Raw genomic sequence first — 27,077 nt, forward strand, 5'->3', positions numbered from 1 at the left:
GTTGGCAATACTACATGCACTTAAGAAATGGCAACTCTACCTAATGGGAAGACACTTCAAGGTAAAAACGGATCATGATAGACTTAAATACTTTTTAAAATAAAGATTATCTTTAGAAGAGCAGCAAAAATGGGTCACAAAGATGTTGGGTTATGACATTGAAATCATCTATAAAAATGGGAAGAAAATGTTGTGGCAGATGCACTATCAAGAAAGGATAAGGATGTGGAGGCATTTATTTGCGCCATTTCTATTATCCAACCAAATTGGATAAATGAAGCAAGAGATGAATGAAAGAATGACGAAGAAGTGTGGGAACTCATTCAAAAGTTACAACAAGATCCGAGTGCATCTGATACATTTAGCTAGAAAAATGATTCGTTATGGTAAAAAGGTCGCTTATACCTATGTAATAATTCCCAACTCAAACAAAATATTCTTATGGAATTGCACACTTCTCCCTTATGAGGACACTCAGGATTTTTAAAAACTTACCACAAGGTTAAGAAGGAATTTTTGGGATGGCCTTAAATCGAATATTCAAGATTTTGTTGCGGAATGTTTGGTTTTCCAACAAAATAAAGTTGAAATAATTAAGACCCCAGGTCTATTCCAAATTTTATCCATTCCAAGAAAACGTTGGGAGGATATTTCATTGGATTTTATCACAAGTTTACCCAAGTCCAAAGGAAAGAGTGTCATCACAGTGGTAATTGAAAGACTTACCAAGTATGCACACTTTTGTGCATTATCTCATCCATTTAAATCTAGTATAGTTTCTACTGCATTTATGGAAACAATTCAAAAGCTACATGGAAACCCAAAGATTATTGTAAGCGACAGAGATCCCATTTTCATAGGAAATTTTTGCACAAAATTTTTTTCTTGTCTTGGTACTCAGTTAGCTCATAGCTCATCTTATCATCCTCAATCTGATGGGCAAACTGAGATAGTAAACAAATGTATGGAAGGATACCTTCATTGCTTTTTCTTTGATAAACAAACACAATGGGTCAAATGGTTGCCTCTGGCTGAATGGTGGTATAACACTTCCTTCCATAATGCAACAAAAATGACCCCATTTATGGCACTTTATGGATATCATTGACCATCCAACACATCATATTTAAGAGAAAATTCTAAGGTTCAAGCAGTGGAAGATCACATCGAGCATCAACAACAAGTTCTCCAACTCTTAAAGGATAACCTCAATTTGGCGCAGAATAGAATGAAACAATAGGCATATCAACATAGCAACGAAAGAAATTTTGATGTAGGTGACTGGGTATTCCTACAGCTACAACCATATAGACAAATGTCCCTCAAGCAAGCTAAGAAGGATAATAAATTATCACCAAAGAATTATGGTCCATACAAGGTGTTGCAAAAGATTGGTACTATGGCATACAAATTGGAGCTTCCTGTAGCTTCCCAAGTGCATACAGTTTTCCATGTTTCATGTTTAAAGAAGGTCATAGGTGAAAAGCTCCCAGTTTTCCATGTTTCATGTTTAAAGAAGGTCATAAGTGACAAGATCCCAGTTTAAACAATATTGCCAGAACTTGACGAGGAAGGAAAAATCATATTGGAACCTGAAGCATTCATAGAAACAAGAACTTGACAACTACGAAATCGATTAATTTTGGAGTATCTCATCAAGTGGAATAACTTACTCGTTGAAGATTCCACATGGGAGGATGATAATTTTGTACAAAGGCATCCATAACTACTCAAACGTTGAGGACAACACTTTTTTGAAGGAGAGGGGCATGTTAGGTCCCTATAATACTAGTGATTCCCCCATTACTATTGTCATTGTAGCCCTTATTGTTATTATTTTTCCCCTATTGTCCCCATATTGTTATTAGTGTGCCCCATAGAAGCCCACTATTGTTATTGTTGTGCCTTTATATTATTATTAATGTCAGCTTTGATTATATTGTGACCCCTTAGACTCCTATATATAGAAAGGATGTTTAGTCATTTGTATCATCGAAGAATTGTTCATTGTGTAATGTAAAGGAGGTTTCCTACCCTCGAAGACACTGATTTTGAAGTCGTTGATCTATCTTTTCTATGTTTTTGTGACTTGGTCCATAACAATGTCCTCTTCTGAAGTGCGTTAGCCAGCCAAATCTTGATAAACAGCGAGTTTTGTGAACTCCTGGGTTGGGGAAGCTACTTATAGGCTGATCAAGGATCTGCAGTTGTGCATGTTTGTTTGGCTACTTGTTTCCTAAAAAAAAAAAAAAAAATTAAATAAATAAAAAATATTTACTACTTATGTTTTTCAAAAAAAAAGAAAATACAAAATATTTACATTTTTTCTGCTTAGTTGGTTAGATTCTACATTTATTTGGTTTTAAAAGTTGTTAAAGAGAATTGTACGTCTGTACATTGTGCTTGTGTTTTACTATACTAGATGCATGGTACATATTGATGTATAAATGACCCTCTCCCTGTAGAAGCAACTCATTCATCAAAGTGAAATTAAAAGAATTTTTTTGCATGGTTTGTGTCAAAGTCCCACATAACTCCATACGTCAACACCCATACCTAAGACATTAACAAAGTAAATTTAAAATTTACCTCGTAATAAAATCAATTAGCAACTATTTTATGAGTAAACCCACATATTAGTCTAGGCTAGGGTCATAGGTTAGGGAGTTGTGAGTTAACTGCCCAAGATCATAAATCAAGACTAGTGTCATTAACGAGGGAAAATCCTTCTGCACTCATACTATCCGGGACCACTCTAGTCAAAGTGGAAATAAATGTGAGACAACATTGGGATGTGAAAGAAGGTAGCCTGCCTTTGATTACATCTCCATTGGGTATTATGTGTATCGAGGATCCCTTCGATGATATTAGAGCTGAGTTGGGGACTCAGGTATCCTTCCCACACAGCGTACTGTCTACGACCATGCTGCCCCCAATAGTGTCTATGATTTGAGGTAACCATAGTGGCCATAATTTTTAGGGATGAACATAAGGTGATTGGGGTAGGATTCCCTAGTACATAAAAATACAAACCTTCTCTGTCTTTAGTTTTTGGGAGGGTGCTCATATTCACGAGAGTACTTGGCCCCTTTATCTGAGGTTTGGGTGAAGCTCAAGAGTAATTGTAACTTTAAATTTGGCCACCTATCCCTTTTATCCATTGTGATATTGGGTTTCATCTCTAGCAAATGGTGGTTATCAGATAGAGTTATACCCCCTTCTTGCCGATTGTCTTGTTTAGAGCATTTTTTATTTTTTAGGTTCCAGTTTGTTATCACTGAGACTATAATAAATATCACTATAAAAGCTTTTGATAAAATATATCGGTCACCATGGCTACATACGGCCCTCATCGTCAATTTAGATTACTACAAGGTCTTCCTTCATTGATTCTGGAGGATCCACCGAGCCTCGGTGAGCCAGATTACCCATCTTCTAGTAATCAGTCTCTAGTATCTAACACAGAATCATTCTATACATCCCATGATTCAACTCTTTCCGGAATCATTATTTACTGAAGGTTTCGTACCTCCTTATAATCCTCTGATCACTAATCCATTGGGACCACTATTGATTCAAGTTTCACCTGTACCTCATATGTCTTCCACTGTACCTGTACTCACCATCCCATTGATGGCTAACAGGTCATGGGATTTTGTGGACAATTTTGGTCCACCCTCACTTCCCCAGTCGACTGCCAGTACTACACAGTTGATGGCTAACCCCGCTATCCAAAATATGTTAGGTCCAAGCAACCTAGTTACAACCAACACGAGTGAAACCCAATATATATCAGTTTCCACCCCTTTTGTGTCTACTCCTAGACCTGCGGAAAGCACTCCATATAGTGCTCCATATAACGCAGTTAGCACGGGTCCCTTCAACAACCCCTTTGGTTGGAATCCTTTGTTCAGTTTCAACCCACAAGTTCAAATGCCTAGGGGAACCATTCCCAACATGCACATACTGGCCAGGAACATTACATTTCCCCCTCTGTTTATAGGACAAACTGGACAATCATTGATTAACATGAATCCTCCATATGTCAGTCAAGTTCCAACGGCCAACTATGTGGCTGACAGGATACCTCAACCCAGTATCGCTCAATCCATTTGGACACCCCATTCTCAACCTCAAATGAGTCAAGGGGGAACTTATTATCCTGGGGGAAATCAAGCCTATATCTCCCAACCTAACAACCCCTATGGACAGCCATAATATACGACTGTGCCCCAAAGAAATTATTAGTCTACAAATCCTGTGTATAATGTTGGGAACAATATGATGGGAGGACTGCAAGGACCCTCAAGTCATTTGTCATCACCTTGGTCTAAATCAGGGGCATCAAATACTTTTCCTTTTTTGGCAACACTTGACATCCATGATTTGTACAAACTCACCAATGACCCCATCTACCATAACTTACTTTGGCCTCCAATCCCGCACAAAATTCCTACCGACATCTCGAAGTTCGAAGGGAAACAAGGGGAGGATCTGGGTACACATATCACCACCTATCATCTATGGTGTGTGTCCAACTCCATGGTGGATGATAGTATCTGGCTCTAGCTCTTCCCCACACCCTTATTGGCAATGCAGCCAAGTGGTACATTGAGTTACCACGCGTGCCAATTAATACCTTTGGTGCCTTAGTGATGGAATTTTTAAAGCACTTTCAGCTACCCATCCACTATGAAACCAGGATAGAACTCCTAACTACTTTACACCAAGACACCGCCACCCACATCTCCAATCACATTCATGAATGGAGATGTAAGCGGAGGCTAGTCAAAGAGCTCCTTCCAGATTATCTATTAGTGGATTGGTTCTGCAAATCGCCAAGGATGTTGCCTTAGGTGGTGTGGCCACTGAAGACCAATCCATTCATCATGCCCAACACTTAGATTTGATTTATTCGTAGTCTGGCACATTATACAACATCATCCGCAATTCTTCTAGAACTTCCAATGCTCCTGCTACTCAACAACCCGACGTACACATTGATGGTATTATTGGCGCTACCTCCAAGTCTACTGTAAAACAACCAAGCAGAAACATTGCTCAATTGTCTATTGATCGCGCTACCTAATCGACTGCTCTTCCTACTACCACAATAAACTTTGTGCAATCTACACAAAAGCCCGACAGTAAGAATAAGAAGAATAAGAAAAAGACCGCTCCTTCTGAAGAGTAGTTAGCCAAGTAGTCCAACCCAAAGCAAAAATTTCTTGTACCACCTGACAATGGAAAGGACAAAGCTGTCAAGTTTCCTTACAAGATCTGTATGGAAGACCATATGACACATCATTGTTCATGCCTCCAAGAATGCATACATCTCCTTGCTCAAAAGGATACTAATCGAACCCCCGCAATTCTCAACAATCCTTTTCCTGCTCAGTAGCAGCAGCATCTTATTGCAAACCATCCTCAACCCTCGCAAGGGGGAAATGACGGTTCACATCATCCTTCAGCTAGTGAAAGACCATCCACTATTTACACCTTTGAAATGGTCTATCTTCAAACGAGAGCCAAAACTTATGGATCTCCAGTTGCTAGCATTGAGGAAACTTCCTCGAGTTCAAACCCACTACCACCCAATGATCTTCATATCAAATGGTCGTTTGTTGATCTTGTGATATGTCCCCCAAAAGGGGCAATTCATCTCAAAAATAATAATAAATCTGCATGTACTACCCAGAACTACAGTATTGTAGAATATTTGGCGCAAGCACCATTAGTTATGTCGACACTCAAAGTATTGCAAACTTGTCGAGCACAAAGGAAATCTCTGCTTTCAACTATTGGTCTAGTTGACCCATAGGATTCCATGCTAGCAATATTTGACATGGAAAAATGTAAACCTCCCCTTTCACACCAGCTTGCATTTCAAGTGAAATTTTTTTTGAAAGGACGAGGGGTACATAGAATTGTCATTGATGAAGGTGCTTTGATCTGTGTCATGTTGGCTCGCCTTGGGTTCTCTCACCCTATCACCTTTGTCTAACTCCCTTAAACCTTTCGACGGCGACACTTTCATCCCAAAAGGTTATCTTTCCAGCTACCCCATCACTTTGAGTGGGAAAATGGTAATGGTGGACATTGAATTCGTGGATCAAAAACTCAACTATAATCTTTTGTTGGGTTGTAGTTGGACTTATGCCATGACTGCCATTGTGTCTACTATCTTTTGCATCATCCTATTTCCATTGGATGGAAGGATAGTCATAGTGGACCAGCTGTCCTTTTGCACCCCAAATCCTAGTGGCTTTGTACCTTTATTGAGTGGCATACCTAACTCTTATGTCAGTGTCAGTACCAGTCTTTTGAAGGGTTCTTCCTTGATGGGTTTTTTTTATCTCCCTTTGCTCGTGGTTCCACATACAGTTTCTATGGTCTCATCAATTCCTCATGAACCAACTGATCCCTGGATGCTCTCGGCCCCTTCAGACATTGACTCTTATGGAGAAAAAATTCCACTGTCACCAGCCGAATTGGCTTATCAAGCCATTCAATCTGCATCTGATTCTTTGGTCACTTTGGTCACAGCCAACGGTACCGCCTCCTCTCCCTCAACTGCTCCCTCTAATGATCTCCTCAATCAAGTCCTACCTTTGGACAAAGCTATTTGAGAGATCATGTGTTTAGAAGAGCGAACTTGGGAAAATCTCACCATTGTGTTTCGATATCTGATTCAGACACAATAACTATACAAATCTTGTCCTTTGAACCACTTGAGATCGTTCCCTTGAGTTATACAACCATCCAAACTTTGGATTCGAAGGGAACATGGGAAATATTTCAAAGACACTGCTCATCGATATTTCAATCAAGATAGGCATCATGGAAAACATACAGATTGGAGTCGATTGCAATCCTAAGGAAATTGCAAGCTTCACCTCCCTTTTTAAGGAATTTTGCGATGTATTTTCTTGGTCTTATGAGGAAATGCCCGGCATAGATCCATCTATTGTCGAGCATGAGATCAAGGTTTATGACAATGCCAAGCCTGTCCGCCAAAGACTTCGACCAGTCCACCCCCGCAAAACTACAACCATCAAGACTGAGGTGGAAAAATTGTTATGTGTTGGTTTCATTTACCCCATTCCCTTAATGGAATGGGTTTCCAATCTAGTTCCTGTAGATAAAAAAACAGGGTACCATCCGCGTCTGTGTCGACTACTGGGATTTGAACATTGCATGTCCAAAAGATAATTATCCAACACCGTTCATCGACCAAATAATCGATGATTGTGCTGATTGTGAATCCTTCTCATTTATGGATAGTTTCTCAAGCTATAACTAGATCGCTATAAAACCTGCAGACTAGCACAAAACAACCTTCATTTTCCCTTGGGGAATATTTGCATATAGAAAAATCACATTTGGTTTAAAGAATGTTGGAGAAACATTTCAATGGGCCATGGACTATGCATTCCATGATTTCAGACACATTGTTCAAGCTTGCTTGGACGACCTTCCATCCCATTCCAAGAAGTGAACTCAGCACCTAATTCATCTACGAGCAATTTTTCTTTGGTGCAAGTTCTATAACATACATTTGAATCCACACAAATGAATTTTATTTGTCGAGTTTGGATGCCTACTTGGTTTCATTGTCTCTAAACACAGGATTAGGGTTTATCCTAATAAGGTAAAGGCAATTACTCAATTTCCCAAACCACAATCCATTTCATAGCTCCAACGTTGCAAGGGAAACCAAACTTCTTACGACAATTCATCGTAAACTATGTCGAGATGACAAAAGGCTTTATGTGCCTACTAAAGAAGGGAGTACCATATTTGTGCGATGATCAAGCGCAACGATCATTTGATGCCTTAAAAAAGGCACTTATATCTACCCCACTGCTTAGTGCTCCCAACTATTCGCGCGAATTTCTTCTCTATCAGGCAGCCTCACCATCCTCTATTGGAATGGTGTTGGTTCAAACTCATGATGATCTTAGTGATCATGTGATCTATTGGCCCTTGAAAGGCTTGGTTGGGCCCGAACTCCGATATGCACATGTGAAAAGTTGTCCATGGAAATTGTCTTTGTTGTCAATCGTTTTCAACACTATATATTGATACGACAGACTACTGTCATCACTTTGGAAAATCCCATGACACACATTTTGTCTCGTCAAGTCATTGGAGGAAAATATTCCAAATGGATTGTTATCCTCCAGCAATTTGATTTTGTTTTCGCCACTGCCAAGGTGAAAAAATCCTTAGTCTTCGCAGAACTATTGTCGAATCTTCCCATTGTTGGTCCAAATGAGATAGCCCAAGATCCTTTCTCAGATGAATCTGTCTATCTGATTGACTCAACCGATCCTTGGTATGGTGACATTCTAATCTACCTCCAAGTGCAACGCTTCCGCCCTGAGCTATTGTCAGGTGACTGTCGTCGCATCCGCCACCAAGCTCAGCACTATTTAGTGTTGAACGATACTTTATATCGTTGTGGCACTAATATATTTCTTCGATGTTTCCTCACTCATGAAGAGGTGGTACAAGTTTTAAATTACTACCATGCTGGGGCATGTGGCGGTCATCTTTCTGGCACATCTACTTCCTAGAAAATTCTACGCGCAGGATACTACTATCCAACCTTGTTCAAAGATTATATCAAGGCAATCCAGTAGTGTCACCTTTTCAAGTATTTACAAAGAAAATGCGCGACCCCTAGCCCCCTACACCCGGTTATATCATTCGGCCCCTTTTCCAAATGGGGTATTGACTTCTTCACATGCAACCCCACTTCCTCTGATGGACACAACTACATTATTGTTTCTGTGGACTACTTTATGAAATGGGCTAAAGCCATTCCCACTTCCTATGCCAATGGAGAAACCACAGCATTATTCCTATTCAATCAGGTGATTTTTCATTTCGGTGTGCCCTACACGATCGTTACAGACCATGGTTCTCACTTTCAGAATCACATGATGTCTGACTTAACATCGTTGCTCAGTTTTCGGTAGGAACAATATTCCTCCTACTACCCCCAGGCTAATGGCCAAGTGGAAGTCGTTAATGGCATCCTAAAAACCATGATCCACTGGTTAGTAGGTAACCATAAAACCCACTAGCACCATATGTTATATCCTGCGTTGTGGGCATACCGAACTTCAGTCAAAACCGCTACAGGCTTTACACCATTCCAACTCACTTATGGCCTGGAAGTGATACTACCTATTGAGTGCCAGTTTCCTTCATTGAAACTCGTTTTTGAACTCTTACCCAACATCACTGCCAAAGAAGAGTGCTTACTATATCTCAATCAGCTCGACTAGACCCGTCGAGATGTCGCACTGGCACTTGAAGCCCATAAGCGTCAGGTCAAAGCCCAATATGACAAAAATGTCAAGCCCATTTCTTACCAATAAGCTGATCTTGTTTTACTCTATGATAAAAAACACGACCTCTTGGGGGAAGGAACACTTCAACCATTATGGATCGGTCCATATGTCGTCACCAAGGCCCTCTCAAAAGATTCCTATGAACTTCAAGGCTGTGAAGGTGTCCTGCTCATGGAGCCCCAGAAAGGGCTCTATCTAAAAAAGTGTGATACCTAGTCTTGCACTAGGGGTGTGCTTTGTAATTTAATGTAGTTTTAAGTTTTTCTTCTTTTTGTTGTGACTGGATTTTTGGCATTTTTTTGAGTATTTGTCTCATACATGTTTCTCGTTGCACATATTTCTTCATCCACCTTACAATACGTAGGATATGCAGATCGTTCCTGTCATCACACACAGCACATTGCATCAGCTGCTTGGGTCATTTACACACCTGAGTCAAAAATACTTTGTTCTAGGGGAGTCTTTCTTGGCATGGCCACCAACAATATTTTGGAGTATATGTTTGTGATTTCACTTCTCACTGAAGCTTCATCTCGGGACATCTCCAATCTGGTGGTTAGGTTATACTCTCAGCTTGTCATTATGCAATTGACAAATAATTATCACATTTGCAATCCAATATTGTTACGTCATTACTTAAGGGTACGACTCTTGGAACATCAATTTGAATTTATTACATATGAACACATTCCTCTAGAATTTAATGTAGTTGCTGACTCATTAGCAAACTATGTATTAGATTGGAATCTGTCTGATTTATTATAGATACATGCATGAAAGTAAATATTTACACAGTTAAATTTTACAAAAACAATAAAAAACATTTACATCATAAAAATGCCAAAATATATATATATATATATATATATATATCAAATCCAATGTTTTACACCAAAAAATTCCCAAAACTTGGGTGTTTTAATTACAAAATGGCTCCACTAAGCCTACTATAACACCCGCTAGCTGCACCAAGCTACTGCTAAGAGCCTAGTTCCCATGAAAACTCATAATAGCTCTAGCTATCCTCCGAAGAGGAATCAGAAACCACTCAGGAACACAAACATTTTGTCGCTGCATATGAGCAGGAATATTCCTTATGGGAAGAGGAGGAACCTTGTGGATACTCTGTGCATCATCTCCATCTTCAGCAGTTGTCACACCTACGTCAATTCCAGGTATTCGGTCTCCCTGCCTCACTTGGCGGGGCATGCCGGCAGGTCGCACTAGTGCCACATCTATGTCAAGCAAACGTTTCATGTTAGTACTTTTTCACCCATAAAAACAAAAACATTACATAAATATTCAAAAGTTAAAAAATACTTAAAGTACTCTAAAAAGAACCTCCTTTCCTTGAGGCCCCCAATGTGTGCTAAGTGGCAGCATCAAATCCAGATCTCCTATAAAATCCAAGCCTTCATAGGCATAGTCATCAATCATCATAATATGGCCACTCAACCACTCGAAGAAGTCCTCTTTGAATAAATGTCGGATTGGTCCCCCTCTAGTACGAGGATCAAGGGAAGCCCATCGCCCTTGCCTGGGCTCCCTAGGATCAGCTTGATCCAAGCTCATTTATGGCCTCATCACGAGCACTCTCTCAAGTAGGAAGGACACTGTGAGAGTACCATTCCTAGATTTCATTTGGGTACGATTCTTACATCCTGTCAACTACCTTCAGCTGACGAAGAACTGCCTCACACCAGTTGAATATCAGAGGTTGTAAGCAGTCAATAACAGGTAACAGTTGGGCCTTTGTTGCTACATGAGGACTCTTGGACACCACCAAACATACGATCATCCAACAAATAGCCCTCATGGACCTTGTCCTGATCCACTCAATGGGGACCTTGTTTCTCACTAAGACATTGTTAGGTCTACAGTAAGTTTGGACCAACTAGAGGTTATATTGTGGATCTATCCTGCCCCCGATCAAGTTTTCTCATGCGCCTCTGCATGACAAACCTGTCAAAAAATAGATATCATCTCTATCAATCGAGAGCTCGTGATCTCCGATCCGGAACACCCATTGGTGTTCATCCCACCATTGGATTATCCAACTCAGAATTTCTTCCTGACCCTTCATTGGGTCAAACTGTGCATAATTCATCAAGCCACATCTTCACAAAGAAACTATGCATGCTGGATTATTCAGCATCCGTAGTTCCTCACTATCATGAGCTCTTTCTCTCCACGGACTCGTTATGTTGGCTCCAAAACTACATAAAAACGCCCAAAAATCAGTCAAAATGATGGGGAAATGACAAACAAATCATGTGCTAGGGTTTGGAATTGCACCCATGGTTCCTAACGCTCCCCCTTACGGCCCAAAGGGCATGCTAATGCACCCATGCAAGTCATGAAATGCATTTAAACACCCCTCTAGACCTAGATGGGAGTGTTAGGCACATAGCATGAGCTAGGACTTCCCCAAACTGAAAAAATCCACCGATAATGCAGCTGAAAAAAGTTTAAATAATGCAAGATAAAGGTTTGGCCATCTACCTAGAACAAACGACACATCGAATGGTCACCTAGATTTCTCACAATCACCCAAGGAAGATCTGCTCCTCTTTCACTCCAGAACACTCTCACAACACTCAAATGATGCAAATGGTGAAAATGGAGGCTCCAAAATCTCCTTATAGTCACTCTGGAGGTATGACTCACCTTAGTTAGTCATTGAAATAGAAGTTTTTTCATTTCCTATGCTGTTTATCATACGCCATTTCAATATATTGTCAATATTACTCATGCTTTGATGAAGGGGTTTCAGGGTTGAATTGCAAAAATGACCATGTTCGATTCACTATGAGTGTTTTCTTTTATGGGATCTTTTCTTGCTCTTGAATTGAAAAATCCCCGAGTTTTTCGTCATCAAGCTTGTAAAACTCTGACGACAATGATATGAGCGCTTTCTTTTTTGGGACTCTTTCTTGCTCTTAAATTGAAAAATCCCCAAGTTTTTCCCTTCTTTAGGCTTGTTAAATCTATGAACAAGACATGAGTAGTTATTTTACCTCTTTTTCCTTGCTCATTAAATCGAAAAAAATACCTCGATTTTTCTTCATTTTACTCGCTAAAATTTGATGAAGATATATTGAGTTTTTCGTCACGTTACTCATTAGAATTTCACGACGAATATCGAGTTTACTCTGTCCCCTCGTACTCCTAACAAAATGAGGAAAATTTCTATTGAACATAGGCTTATCACTTTATCCAAGCTCAATAGACTAACTTACAGAAAAGGAACTATGTCGGGTATACTATTAAACCTTTGTCACACCTGGTTAACGACTATGACAAAGGGACCCCCGTGGAGTTTTTCTTTATGATATTTTCATAATCTCTAAATATGAAAAGAACATCGATTTTACCCATATGAACTCGTTAAATTTAATCAGATGGGGAAAATTTTACAACACAATTTTGGAAATCATTTTTTGAAAGCAGTCATTCCCTTGAACATGGTGCTCCCTCAACAAAACCTCCTTTTTGTCGACCTCTCAAAATGAACCTACCATCCTATGAGTTTGGCCTATATACCCTGATTTTCTTGCCTCTTTGTATCCTAACACCCTTTGGTGTTCATGATTCTAGTGCCGCCTGGTTAAAAGCTTTGTGTCATGCCTTCTATTGTTCAAGGGATCCCTTTATCCTCTATTTCCTCCTTCAAACCATCAAACATATACTTCCATCATGCCATCTATCGATTTGACCCATTGCTCAAAAAAATTCTTCAAAAAATAATTATTCTTGTCACATTTCATGTCGACTTATGTAGGACACATTATTGCCTACCTTTCAACAGATCTCTCCCTATCGACTTCAACACTCTATCTAGGAACCAAATCCAGAAACATATCAGTGCCTCAGAACTTTCAGACATTAGTGGCAGGTTACCTTGTGTTCAATTAGGTGTTTTCATTATTGGCTCCTGGTTGAATGATTCTACGAGTGTTTGACGACAACATCATTATTCACAATTGTTATATTATACTGCGCATCTTGGAGACCATCAGCATTGTTGGGTGTAGGAATTTCAGTTAAGCAGACTCCTTCAACACTTAATTGTCAACCCAAGGGTTTCGTAAACTTAGAGGTGAAGAGTAGGAAATGCCAGAAATGATATGAACTTTTCCTAACTCTATTACTACTTCCTTAATTAAAATCTTGCAGAATCGAAAATAAAATATCACTTGGCAATTTACACCAAATAAATTCTAGTGCTGGAATATGAAAGAAAGTACTTTTGCGAAGAAATAAATAAAAGGAAATTTCAAACTCTTGTAAGCAGTCCTAATTAACTGAAATGGAAATCTATGTCTATCTTCAATATAGTTGTATGTCAGATTAATAATTGGACCCTTAAAGATATCTGACTTCTTTATAGATCTTTCTCCCTACACTGAGTTGTTATTCCTGTACTCCTGCAATATTCTTGCACTAGTACCGGAACAAAGTTTATATGTTGGAAATATATTCTACACTTGTACTGAAGATTTTTGTCCTCATACAGGGACTCTAAGTCTTAGGACAAGAGCACTCTATTCCTACATCAGGATATTGATTCATGTACCAGAACAGAGTTTCTTGCGCCAAGTTTTCAAATTTCTTTCATAAAAGAATAAAGAGTGTGTTAACTTAAGAAAATAATTTGCAAAGGTGAACAGAACTTTGAAATAACTTTCACAAATAGAAAGATGCTTCAACCCAACTTAACTTCAAAATAAGAATTAACTTTGAAATTCAAAGCACACTTTTCTTCAATCGAGGAACTCTTTCATGAAACTAAAGAAATCATCTAATTGTGACAGCAAGCTTTATCCCTATAATAGTTATTCACATAAATCCGATTTGTCTTTTTAATCTTTTAATTCAGAAAGGTTCACTTTGAATAATTATATGTGGAGTTTGATCCTTTCCTTAAAAGTGTAAAGTGCAAGTATAGATTAATGCATTATAACAACGTTCATTCCTTAATTACCAAAGCATATTTAATCCAAAATATCAAGAATACTTCTAAAAGATGAACACTCACTTGCAGAAATGCATCAAGATCCTTATGACAGAAAAGAACGAAAGACTTTGCTATAATGAACCAAAGAAATCAAATTGCAAAACTGTAAATGCACTAGTGTAGGAATAACATGCTTGCACAATCCAGGCAGAAATAATACTAAGCTTTGAAAAGAAAAATTACAAAAAGGTAAAATCAAACTTAGTTAAGCATGCACACCACGGATCCGTCACACAATGGCTATAAATGAAATCAAACCTGAACTTTGTGAAAGAATAGAAGCATCTACTTAATTCATGCCTTGCATTAAAACGAAATCAAAACACCTTTAACGAGAAAGAAGAATGCGAGGGAGAACGAGCTGGGTTGGTTAGGCCCTAGCCAACCAGCTTGTTTCCCTGTTTAAGAAACTTGGAAACTCAGCTCTCAGCAACGCATCAACATAGAATTAAAACACAAGATTGAAATAACATGGCGCCGTCCCTTTATATTAAATTTCAAAATCAGCAAATGTACATGATGAAATCGAATCCAGCCCAGAACGAGGGCGATAGCGGTTGTTATTACTCCAAAATTTCCAAGGGTTGTTCAATGTGTTAAAAAGAAATATCAGAGGTATCTACAAACCTAGTTTGGATTTTAGGATCTAGCCTTCCTAAACTCAAAGAGGGCTCTCTCTATATGATTTAACTTTGTTTATTTTAATGGATTTTATGCTAGTTATGTCTTCTTAATTTGGTTTGATTTTGATTTGTTGGTGGAATTATTGATTTAGATGGATAGGTGCCTGTCTATTTTCCATTGGACTATGGAGTCAATATATCAAGAAAACAGAACATAAACCAATTATAAAAGAAGTGTTACAGGGCAAGGTAACTAAGCAACAATAGATCTTTAGGGTTGAGATGGTGAAATGATTTTCAATCAGGATCAAGGAGTAGTTAACGATTCCTTAAACCGAATAACGAAGGAAGATGAAGGAGGTAAATCGAGATTAGAGGGAAGTTAAGGATCCTTTAAACTAGATATCAAAAGAAAACATAAAAATGAATAACAGTTCAAAACAGAGTGTACTTAAACAGATTCTGCAATAACATCCCTACTATACCATTAAAATTTAGAAAAACATTCAAGTTTATGGAATAACTTAGAAAAGAACATGAAAAATTGAAATATACTTCACTGAAGTGGCTCAACACATGAATCCTGTAAAGAAATGCTTCTATTATTTGTCATGTCTATCAACTGAAAAAAGTACAGTAAACCCTCAGGTTGTAGATGAGTTCAACTATAGAAATATTCAAATATCCACCCTCAATACTTCGAATTATGAAGTATTTATACAAAAACTACTACAAAATATCCTAAAATTGATTTAGGAATTATTCAAGGAAAATTAAATATCTTCATCTAAGAAGATAGAGACAACTATCTAACTAATGCAAGTTGTCCCTGCTTATTTGGCTTCGCTGTTTGCTTTCATTGATATTTTGCTGCTTTATCTCTTTTGTTGTTTGCTTTACGTTGGTTGTCTCTTTTTCTATTTAGTGTCTTTCAAGATGGCTACATCTTTACTCTGCCTTGTCATCTGATACTCTTTAAACTCTGTTACTACTTTACTTTTAATCTTTGACTGCTTTGTTTCTGTTTTAACCTGCATGCTCTGTTTTAACCTTGACTGCTCTTTTACCTGTTTTACTTTTACCTTTCAAAGTAAATCATTCAGTTTCTCCCAAGCCTCTTCATCTGGTAATTTGATTTTTACCATTCTTCTGTAGATTTCATCAGCTTTTGTGTACTTTGCAAAAGTAGGCTTGTTTATAAAGAGATGTTTTACCTCATGCTGGAGGTAAAAGAGATTCTCAAAAGTCTGATAGAGCACTTTTCCTGTGGGCACACCTTTCATTGATGAAATGTTGGAAGTTTCTCTGGCTACTTCTCTCATCTTCTTATCATAATCTTCATGTTTCATCAGTTTATCATTGATTACCAAAATATTAGGCAAACCCTTCTGTCTCAATACTTCAAATTTGTCAAAAAACCTGTTTACTGCAAGTTTCATGTTTTGACATTTCTCCTCAAGTTGTATCATCATATTTCTCTTGGAAATAAATTTCTTCACTTCTAGAATGGTCTTTGTTCTATCAGCTATCCCAAGCTCCTCTAATTCATACTTGTTTTTAGAATTTAGAAATTTGATTATTTTAGAGGCTTCCTCTGGTTTCTCCCCAAGATCTACTTTTACCTTTTGAATTGCCTCACTGGCTTCCTTCACTAAATCATTTTGTTCAAATATTACCTGTATAGATGGCCAAATATCATTGACTGAGTCAATGATATTGGCCCATAAATGTTGCTTTTCTTGGGCCAAAGGCTCCTTTAGTGACAATTCTTTTTCTAGCTGGTGGATCCTTTCATTCAATCTATTAGCTTTTTGTTTCTCAGCTTAATGCATTACTTCTGCTAATTTCTTTTCATCTTCCAAGCTCTTCACTTGCTCCTTAATCTTATTAATAAGTGATGTTTGAATGGACATGTCTTCCATGGCTTGAATCAATTTGTTGGCTTAATCAGTTGGATGGGTTGTTGATTTTGCTGATGTTGTTGCTACTGTAGAAGATGTAGCTGTTGGAACTGATGTTGATGTTGTTGTTGTTGTAGATCCTATGGGAATAGCAATAATGGGAATTGCTTCTTTGCTAGCCTGTTTTTCCTGTACCAGTTTATCCATTTTTGTCTCCATTTCTCTTAGTTGAGTTGTCAATTGGATGAGTAAGTTCATTATCTCATCCTTTTGATTAAGTTTCTCCAACACCTCCTTGGTTTGTGGATGTTCAGTAGTTGGTAGCTTTAGTTGTTTCTTGAGTGTAGCTATGTTTGCATTTTTCTTTTTGATGATTTCTTCTGCTGCCTTGATATCAGTTGGATTATAGCCAATTTCAATCACCAACTCTTCTAGTGACTTAATCTTATTGTCCTTTACTTGTGATGAGGCCCTTTCCAGCTTTAACTGTGCCAGTACATTTTCCAGAGAATTCTTCAATTTCTGGACACTTAGAGCTTTTTGTGTCATGGTTGAATATATCATTTCTCCTGCCTGTTTATGAAATTCAATCTGGTCAATTAGGTGCACATCCTGAGCATGAATTTCAAAGGTTGTTTTCTTGTAATCTTCTGAAGTTTTTGGGGCCTTTACCTCTGGCTGTAAGAAAGTCATCTACATCTTCCTAGTTTTTAGGTCAAAAGCTAAAAGTAACCTACTCTGATCACTGGAAGTTTGCTTCCAGTATTGTGTACATATTGCAGTTTTTAATGCCTCATTTCTGATTTTAATTTCTTTGTATTTCTCCATGGTATCTTTCTCTTTTTCCAATGTTTTGCTAGATGATGAAACTTCTGCATTATTCTAATTTTGAATGATCTATGCACTAGAAGATGAGGGCAGAGGTGTTTCTTCTACATGTGTTGAGGGTGCATCACCCCTGATGATAATCTTTGTTTCTAATTCAATTGTCTTTTCATGCTCTATTACTAGATTTATCTTGGCTTTATTTCTGCTCGCAAGCTTAAATTTAGTATCAGAGTTGGTTTCAGCTGAGTGGGATCCTTCTTCTCTAGCCCTTTTTGAACTTTTGCCTTGTCGGTCTAGAGTATGTAGGATAAAACTAGTATCAACTTGCTTATCCATCTCCTGAAGAGTGTTTTCCAACCACTCTGACTGGTTGGAATACTTTTGAATTTTTGGTTTTGACTCGTGGATGAAGGGAGTCAATTTGAATTTGACTTTTAATTTACTTATAACACCTAAAGGATCATAATTCCATTTGAAACTGTTGTTGAACTTGAACTCTTGTAAGCATCTATCTACTTCCTTTCTAGCATTTCTATTGTTACATATAAAAAGGCCCTATTTGTTTTTTAATCTTGAACTGGGTCTTATTTTTGGCTGAAAGGAAATGAATTTCATCAGAATTCAAGATTTGTCTGATGTATTCCAAAGCAAATAGCCTCATTGGGAGGTATTTGGGAAGCTTGTATGGAATTAGTTGGCTTCCATACACTCTGATCTCTATATGATTTTGGTATAAATACCAATCTACTATTCTACTATGCTCTGACAACTGTAACACCTTCTTAATCTCTTCACTGATTCTAGGTTGAATTCTACTGCTTAGCATATTGACAATTGGATAAACAAATGAGTCAATGAAGTCTTTGTAGCTGGATTGTGTAGGTTCTAATCAAGGGTGTCCAAAACACCACAGATTGGGGATTACCCTCTGTGTCTAGTTTTTGGAGGCTGACTGCAAACCTTTCTAATTGGAAATACAAAAACATATGGAACAAAACTGAGGAGTATATGAAAGCTCCTTCTTCTGACAGCTTAACTAGTTGATCATGCATGGTGTCTGCTAGGAATTGGGAAAAGTTGAAGGTTATAACTGGAGGCTGGTTTGGACTAAAGATAGAGAGGAAACCCAGATGGATTCATCTACATGTTCATCAGTAAAATATCCTAATATACAAGATAACATGGTCACAATTTTCCTAGTTTGTTATGGGAACATGGCAGTAGAGTAGGCTAGTTTCTTTTTAGGAATTTGCATTGTTTCAGGGAGGAAGGTTTGAAAGATTTGAGACCTCTTAGGAAATTCCAGCTTTAGGTAAAGCTGAGTAAGGGTTTCAATGGAGAAGGGCACTCCCTTTGGTTGTGGTTGAATTTGCAACATTTGATTGATGGATTGAGCAAGTGACAGTAAATAGGATTTCTTGGGCTGGGGTTACTATGACTCTTTCATTTGGAAATTAATTGATTTGGCACAGTCTGATGAGTTCAGGGAATTGGTAGGTATGTGGAAAGGAATACTTGGGTAGGTTAGACTCCCAAAGATGAATATCATCTGCCTGGTCTATAAATTTTTCATGGCTCCAGCAGTGGAGCTCCAAGAGGTTGGACTCTGTAACAATGTCAATGATTTTGAAGTCTTTATTTGCCAAGGGTAGGTGTTCGACATCTACTACTAGGGGTTGAAGAGGGTTTACAATTAGAACGCTCTGAGAAGCCATTAATTTGGTTCAATTTATCAATTTCTGAGTTCAATTGACAGAGCAGAGTACTAGAATTACCTAGAAAAACAACGAATTTCGGTTGCAGAGAGGTCTGGGTGGCAGCAGGGGCTCTGTTTCGGGTTGGTGACAGCTCTTGGTCTTTTCTTGCAAGTTCAATAGCAATGGAGAAATAACAATCTCTCGGGGCTTTTGTTATTTCACCTTGTTTGGGGAATTGGTGGGTTCTTCATAGTGCGGTGTTTAATTACACAATATGGTGGTTTATCGCATTGGTGGTTTTACTGCACAATGCAAGGGTGGACAGATGGTTTATTACACTACGAAAAATGGTTTGGTGGTTTTGGAGGAGCGGATGCGATAAAACATAGGAGCGATGCATGGAAAAAGGGTGAAGTTACGAAACCACCCATTTTGCATCCTTTTGAAAGCTTTAACTGTCAGGTGTTGGGGGGTGTGAAACGGATTGGGGACCATTGGATATGATCTAAGGAGATCGAGCGGTAGATGGATATGTGAGTATTGTGGGTTTTCAGAGAGGTGGGGCTGGGAACTAATTGGTGGAGGGTTATATGTAAATAGGGTCGGGATATTTATAATGGGGAATTAATATAATAATTCGGGTTAATATTGGGGATCATATATAAACTATATAAAGTGTATTTTTTGTATGTTTTAAAATAAAAATGGAATTAGTAAAGGGGAAAATAATTTTCAAAGGAAAAATGTGTTTTTTAACTAGGGAAAGGGGTCTTTAAGAAGGGAAAAGGGGTGAAATAATGGGAAAAGGTTAAAATGAAGGGAAAGGATATTTTCAAAGGGAAAGGGACTTTTTACAAGGGATAATGCCTTATAAGAATGGAAAATAGGGTTTTAAGCATGGGGAAAGGGATTTTAGAGGATATTAGTGATATAGAATGAGTAATTGATGCTTTCCATGACTTTTCAAACTCTTATGCCTACTCGTTATTTATTCTAACATTTTTTCTTCATTTATTGGGTGCATTTGAGCTTGGTGACTCTTTTATTTTTCTTTGATAAGCAAACAATCTAATTCTAATATTATAACTTCCAATGGCTCAGATTAAATTGATGAACTCATTATTATTCTCTACCTAACTACTGATCTGCCAAGATTAAACAATTTGGCTATATCTTTATTCTCTATCTATTAGCATGAAATTTAAAGCATGAATTAATCAAGATTAAATTGTTTGATCATCATGGATTGTGGCATTTTGAAAAGCTTCACACAATCTTATTTGCAAAAAGTAAACTAAGAGTAGTGGCATTTGAATGTGCACACTTTCATGATCTATTTTTATCTCTTTTTGGTGGGGTTCATATTTTATCTTCTTTTTTTATCCTTTTCTTTTAGTCCTTTGATTTTTCTTTTAGGACTTACCCTCTTTACATTTTTTAATATGGGAAAACATTTTGCAGAAAGCAAAAGTATGTCCAATATTACAAGAATTTACATAGTCAATTCAAAATTATAGGAACCTAACACGAGCAAAATTACAAAATACCACAGTTACAGTAGCATTGCTATCACTCCATTTCCTATCTGAATCCTACATTATATACATCCTTTTAGGTCTGCAACCATAACAAAATTATATTTAGCGTTACGATCTAAGCCTTTCGGCTGTAACGAAATAACAACAACATTATATTCTAATCCTTTCGACTATAACAAAACACTAAACTTAAGAATTCAACCAACAACCTGATCTCTATCATATCCTTGAATTATCTCTGCTCAGAGCCCAACTCAAGATGACCGATTTTGAATGGGATGTCTGCGTTAGGTAGTGAGCTGTCACGAAAGTTTAGGACTTGTCAGCGTGCAGGAATCCTACCTGCACTCGACCATGCTAAAGAAATGATTAATATGTTGCTTACCAAATACTTTAGGAAATAAGATATTAGTTGCAAAGAATATTAAAGGTATAAAATCTATAAAAATAATTAATTAAGTACATTTGTAACCCTTAAATATGAAATATAAAGCTAGTGCAAGAAAAGGCATGATTCTTGGAATAGTGCAGGAATAAGGAGGTTGCGAGGTTAAAACAGAGGTCTAAGGTTATGAATTTGAAGTAGGAAAGGGGTTAAAAATGAAGCAATTTGTCCTACCAACATCATCAGGGTCAAGGTTATCCTGGCTACCCAGTTCCTGCATTTCAACATCATCAAGGGTTTCAATACCTGGAATTTCAATGTCACTAAGGGTCTCCTGCACGTTCATCTTACCAAGGATTTCAATACCTGGAACTTCAAAATTATCAAGCACCTTAGTACCCTACACATTCACATTACCAGGGGTTTCAGTACCTCGAACTTCAAAATTATCCAAGGCTTCAGTGTCCTGCGCACTCAACATCGTTTTTCTCTTCTTCATCTTACCAAAGAGGACCAACAAGGGTGTGTTGTCTTCCTTCTCCGCATAGTCTTTTTTGACCACTATATGGGCCGCCACCTCAGCGAGGATTGAGAAGTTATTGTTACCTAGTGAAGTAGGTGGTGAATCGTCCAATAGTATCGGGGAGGTCTGAACATGACCCACCCTCGAAGAGTATTACAAATGAAGAACTCAAAGCTTTGTCGAGGGATTTATGATGGTCGAGCTATACATCCGCCGCTATATTGGCCACCTTCCAAATGGTCACGCTCCATCATTAAGATTACACTCCTGGGATGGATGTGAATACAAATTGGTTCAAGTACAGGCAGGCGATGATGATTGGGAAAGGCGGCGGTTTAGATAATGATTCGATGTAACGGTCATGCGAGGTCAGATATGAGGTAAGGCCATCATTGACAGGTGATGAGTCTTTTCAAGAAGAGGTAAGTATTGTTAATTTCAGGAGAATCATACCATCCCACATTCACTTCATGATATCACATAAGGTGTACTCAGTACTCATTAAAAAGATGAGATTTCATAACCTAAAATATCTTTGTACTTAAACGATTTCTTCCTAATTTAGTAAATGATAAAACAAAGTGTTAACCATAATACAAATTATTGAATGCCATGATCTATAGGTGGTGCAGTCATTCTGCCTGTACAAAAAAATTACGAAACAAAGATAAGATTTTCAATACACATTTTTGCACCAGGTGTTCCTACACTGTATTTGCATTGAGACCATTGTTCCTGCACCAGAACATGTGTTTTCATAATTGGGCATGCTCAGCGGTGCAGATTCCTGTATTGAACATGCCTGCACTGAACATGCTTGCACTAAACATGCCTGCACTTAAACATGCATGCACTGAACATGCCTACACTTGAACATGCCTGCACTGAACATGCTTGCACTCGAACACACATTCCTGCACCAGGGATATTTGTAGCATATCTAGAAAGAGAAAGGGAACCAAAAAAAAAAAAATGATAGGATATAATTCATAGGCTGGATTTGAAAAAATTGTTGGATATATAAGGGTGGTTTTATTCGCTAGTCTTTGGTGTTGATATATGCCTTCCGATCTAACTTGTGAGTTCACATCAGATCCAACAATCGATCCATGAGGGACAAAAAGAAGTCGGAAAAAAGCATATATTTTAGAACGAGAAGAAAATTATGACAGGGAATTAAAGAGTGAGACCACCAAGAGAGACAAATCGAAAATGGATTTTGGGGAAAAAAATTCAAGGGGAAAAGAGGGAAATACGAAATCGAATAGGGAAAGTTTCTTTGAAGAAAGGGATGGTAAACTTCATGGGATAAAAAGAAGAAAATAAAGGGAATTTTTTATCGAAAATGGGAATAGAAGAAGGGCAGAATTTCACCTGAAATCTGCTTGTATAGTGTTGATCCGAAAAGTAAATGTAACGGGAATTGAGTGTTGCTTGGATAAAAAATTTTGTGCCAGCTATCCCAAACTTGGATAAGGGCTCGGTTCCTGCACTTGAACCTGCTTCTTCTTGGTGACAGTCAACACATCTAAAAATCAAGCAACATTCCCATTTTATTAGAATTTGATCTTCCTGCCAGCAAGCTAGTTTTCAGGTTGATCCTTCTACAATCATGTCAGTAAAACTGATTTTCACAATCATAGGAAAATATTTTTTCTTTATTTTATTTTGTTTTCAATTTTTATTTTTTATTTTTTCTTTAAACTTTATTTCAAGAGAGAAGAAATCAGATCACAATAGGCCGACATAGCCACCTACCAACTGAAGTTCAGACTGTTGTTGCACTTGCTGCATGAAATCTTCCTTTGTGAGGTGTTGAAAGTATGATTTAAGCCTATGCCCATTCACAAGGAAAATTGAATTTCACACATCGATAGTTTTGACTTCTATAGCCCCATTGTTGAGAACTTGAATTACCACATACGGTCCCATCCAACGAGTATGGAACTTCCTTTTAAAATGTTTAAATCTAGAGTCGTAGAGAAGTACCTAATCACTTGGTTGGAAATGTCTCTTCTTGATAAACTTGTCAAGCCACTTCTTGCGTTGCTGCTGCACTAAAATATTCTATTGAACAGCATCCCTCCGAAATTCATCCAACTCGTTTAATTGCAATAGATGACGCTTCTGTGCTTCTGATAGATCTAGACCCAATTGAACTGTAGCTCTAAAAGTATTTATATGAAATTCAATCAACAAAAAACTTGCTTTTCGTACACCAGCGCATATGGTGTATGCCCCGTGATATTCCTCCAAGTGGTTCAATAAGCCCATAAGGCTTTAGGAAACCAGTTGGCCCAATCCTTCTTGTGCATTTTTACTGTTTTGGTGAGGATGGATTTGATCACCTTGTTTGTAGATTACACCTGTCCATTTGATGGCGGGTGGTACGATGTAGATTTCCTGTGCTAAATCTTATATTAATTCATGACTTCCTATACCAAGTTAGAAACAAATTGCGGTCCATTGTCAGAAACAATTTCTCTAGGAACACTGAATCTAGTAAAAATTTCACTAAATAGAAAATCAACAACAACTTTCTCAGTGGCAAAAGAAACAACTTTAGCCTCTACCCATTTAGTAACAAAATCAGTACAAACCAAGATATGATTTTTATTTAAATATGTGGGGTTTATGGGTCCTACGAAATCAATAGCCCATTTTTCAAAGGGCTCAATCATAACTTGAAGACATAAAGGAATTTCATTGGCTTGAATAGGTTGACCCATTCATTGACAACTATCACAACACCTAACATATTGCTTGGCATCCTTAAACAAAGAAGGCCAAAAATAGCCAGTGCATAAAATTTTATATGCAGTTCGTTTATCAGCGAAGTGGCCACTGCAAGGTTCATCATGGGCAGATTTTAAGATATCAAACATTTCTTCCTCTCTCACACATCTATGAATAACAAGATCTGGTCTAGTGTAAAATAGGTCTCCCTGTATCCAAGAATACGAAGCACTTTTCTGAATGATATTCCGCTTTTCACAAGCAGATAAGTGAGGTGGTGTTTTTCCGGTGACTAAATAGTTAGCTATGTCAGCAAACCATGGGGATTTTGTTGACATAGCAAAAAGATGTTTGTCAGGGAAATCATCATCAATAAGAATTACTTCACTAGATATATTTAATCTAGAAAGATAATCAGCTACAACATTAGACTTTCTTGGTCTATCAATAATTGTAACATTGAATTCCTATAATAAAAGCAACCACCTAGTCACTCTACCGCTAGTTAAAGGTTTATTCATTAAATATTTTATAGAAGAATGATCAGTATGCACATAAAATTCATATCTTGTAATGTAATGTCTGACTTTATTAATAACAAAAATAACAGCTAAAAAATATTTCTTAGTCACTGTATAGTTAAATTCGGTAGGTGACACATTTTTACTGATGTAATAAATAGCATAGGATTGTGTATTCTCTCCTCTTGTCCTAAAGTTGTGCCAATGGCATTGTCTGAGGCATCAGAGGAAATGTGAAATGGCAGGGACCAGTTTGGTCCTCTCAAAACTGGTGCATGTAATAATTTTTCCTTCAATGTATCAAATGATTGTTGGCAAGCTATGGACAAGGAGAGTTCACTATCCTTAGCTAATAATCGAAAAAGGGGGTTAAAAATATTGGAAAAATTCTCAATGAATCTTCGATAATAACCGACATGTCCCAGGAAGCCTCTCACTTCCCTTTATGTTTTGGGTGCAAGCAGACAAAAAATAACTTCAACTTTAGTGGGGTCTACCTAGATACCTTTGTCAGAAACCAAATGACCAAGAACCACTCCTACTTTGCACATTAATCTACATTTTTTATCACTCAAAGCAAGATGAGCCTCTTGGCAACGTAAAAGCACTTTTTCTATATTTTTAAGAGCTTCATCAAATGAGTTACCAAACACAGAAAAATCATCCATATAAATCTCAACACATTCAAGATCAGCAAAAATAGCCAGCACAACCCTCTGAAAGGTGGCAGGTGCATTACACAACCCGAAAGGAAGCACTCGATAAGAAAATGTACCCCAAGGGCATGTAAAGGTAGTTTTGTCTTGATCTGAGGGTGTGATCTGGATTTGGTTATACCCACTAAAGCCATCTAAAAATGAAAAGTACTTTTTACCAACAAGGGTATCTAGCACCTAATCAATGAAAGGAAGGGGAAAGTAATCCTTGAGAGTGGATTTGTTTAATTCTTATTAATCAATTAAAATACACCATCTCCCATATTTCTTAGGGAATATCACTAATGGAGAGACCCATTGACTGTCAGAAATGGGATAAATGAAATTAGCATCTAAGATTTTTTTTAAATCCTGTTTAAAAATATCTCTTAGCACGAGATTCATTCGTCTCTAGGGTTGGCGAACTGGTCGGGCTCCCTCCTGAATATAGATATGATGAGTACAAGTCTTAGGAGGAATGCCTTTCATGTCTTCGTAACTCCAAGCGAATGCATCCAGGTGATCTCACAACAAGGTAACAAGATGCTCTTGCTGAGATGAATCCAGGTCTGAGCTAATGTGTAGATATTTGCCTAGACTAATTTCAACAAGAGTGGTCTCGGGCTCAAGAGTATAGGAAGATGATGCTACAGTATGGGATGAGGAAGGCTGGGAATCAAAATTTTCTTGAAAATCCAAACTAAAGATCTAATGAAGTGTGTCAAAGTTAGGCATAGTGTCTAAATTGTTCAAGAAATCTCGTAATTCACCCTCCTAGGTAGACTTGGTATGATGATGAATCAAAGAAACAGATCGGGTCTCCTCATCACTATTGTCATAATCTAACCATAAAGTGTCCTTGAGTTCCCAAATAGATCTAGCAGGTGGATATAAGGTGACCTTTTTCCTAGAGTCTCCATGTGAAATGTACATATCACCGAAGCGACATCCAATATAAGCATCGGTTGTGGCAAGCCATGGTCATCCCAGAATCAAAGGATGTCCTCCCATTGGATTCTTTGGCTGAAGCACAATGAAATCCGTGGGGTATTCCCATGAATCTATAGAGACAACCACATCATCCAATACTCCATCGGGCTTGATTTTAGATCTATCTACAAGTTCAAGCACGGTGGGTGTAGGATGAATATGGTCCAACCTAATTTGTTCCATGCTTTGCATGGTCATTACATTGATGGCCTCCCCCAGATCTATTAATACATTAGAGACAAGGATATCACCTATTTGGAC

The sequence above is a fragment of the Pinus tabuliformis genome, chromosome 1_1 (assembly GCF_031772625.1).
Source record: "Pinus tabuliformis cultivar Carrire ecotype Pingquan chromosome 1_1, CPIR1, whole genome shotgun sequence".
In the NCBI taxonomy this organism is placed as follows: Eukaryota; Viridiplantae; Streptophyta; class Pinopsida; order Pinales; family Pinaceae; genus Pinus; species Pinus tabuliformis.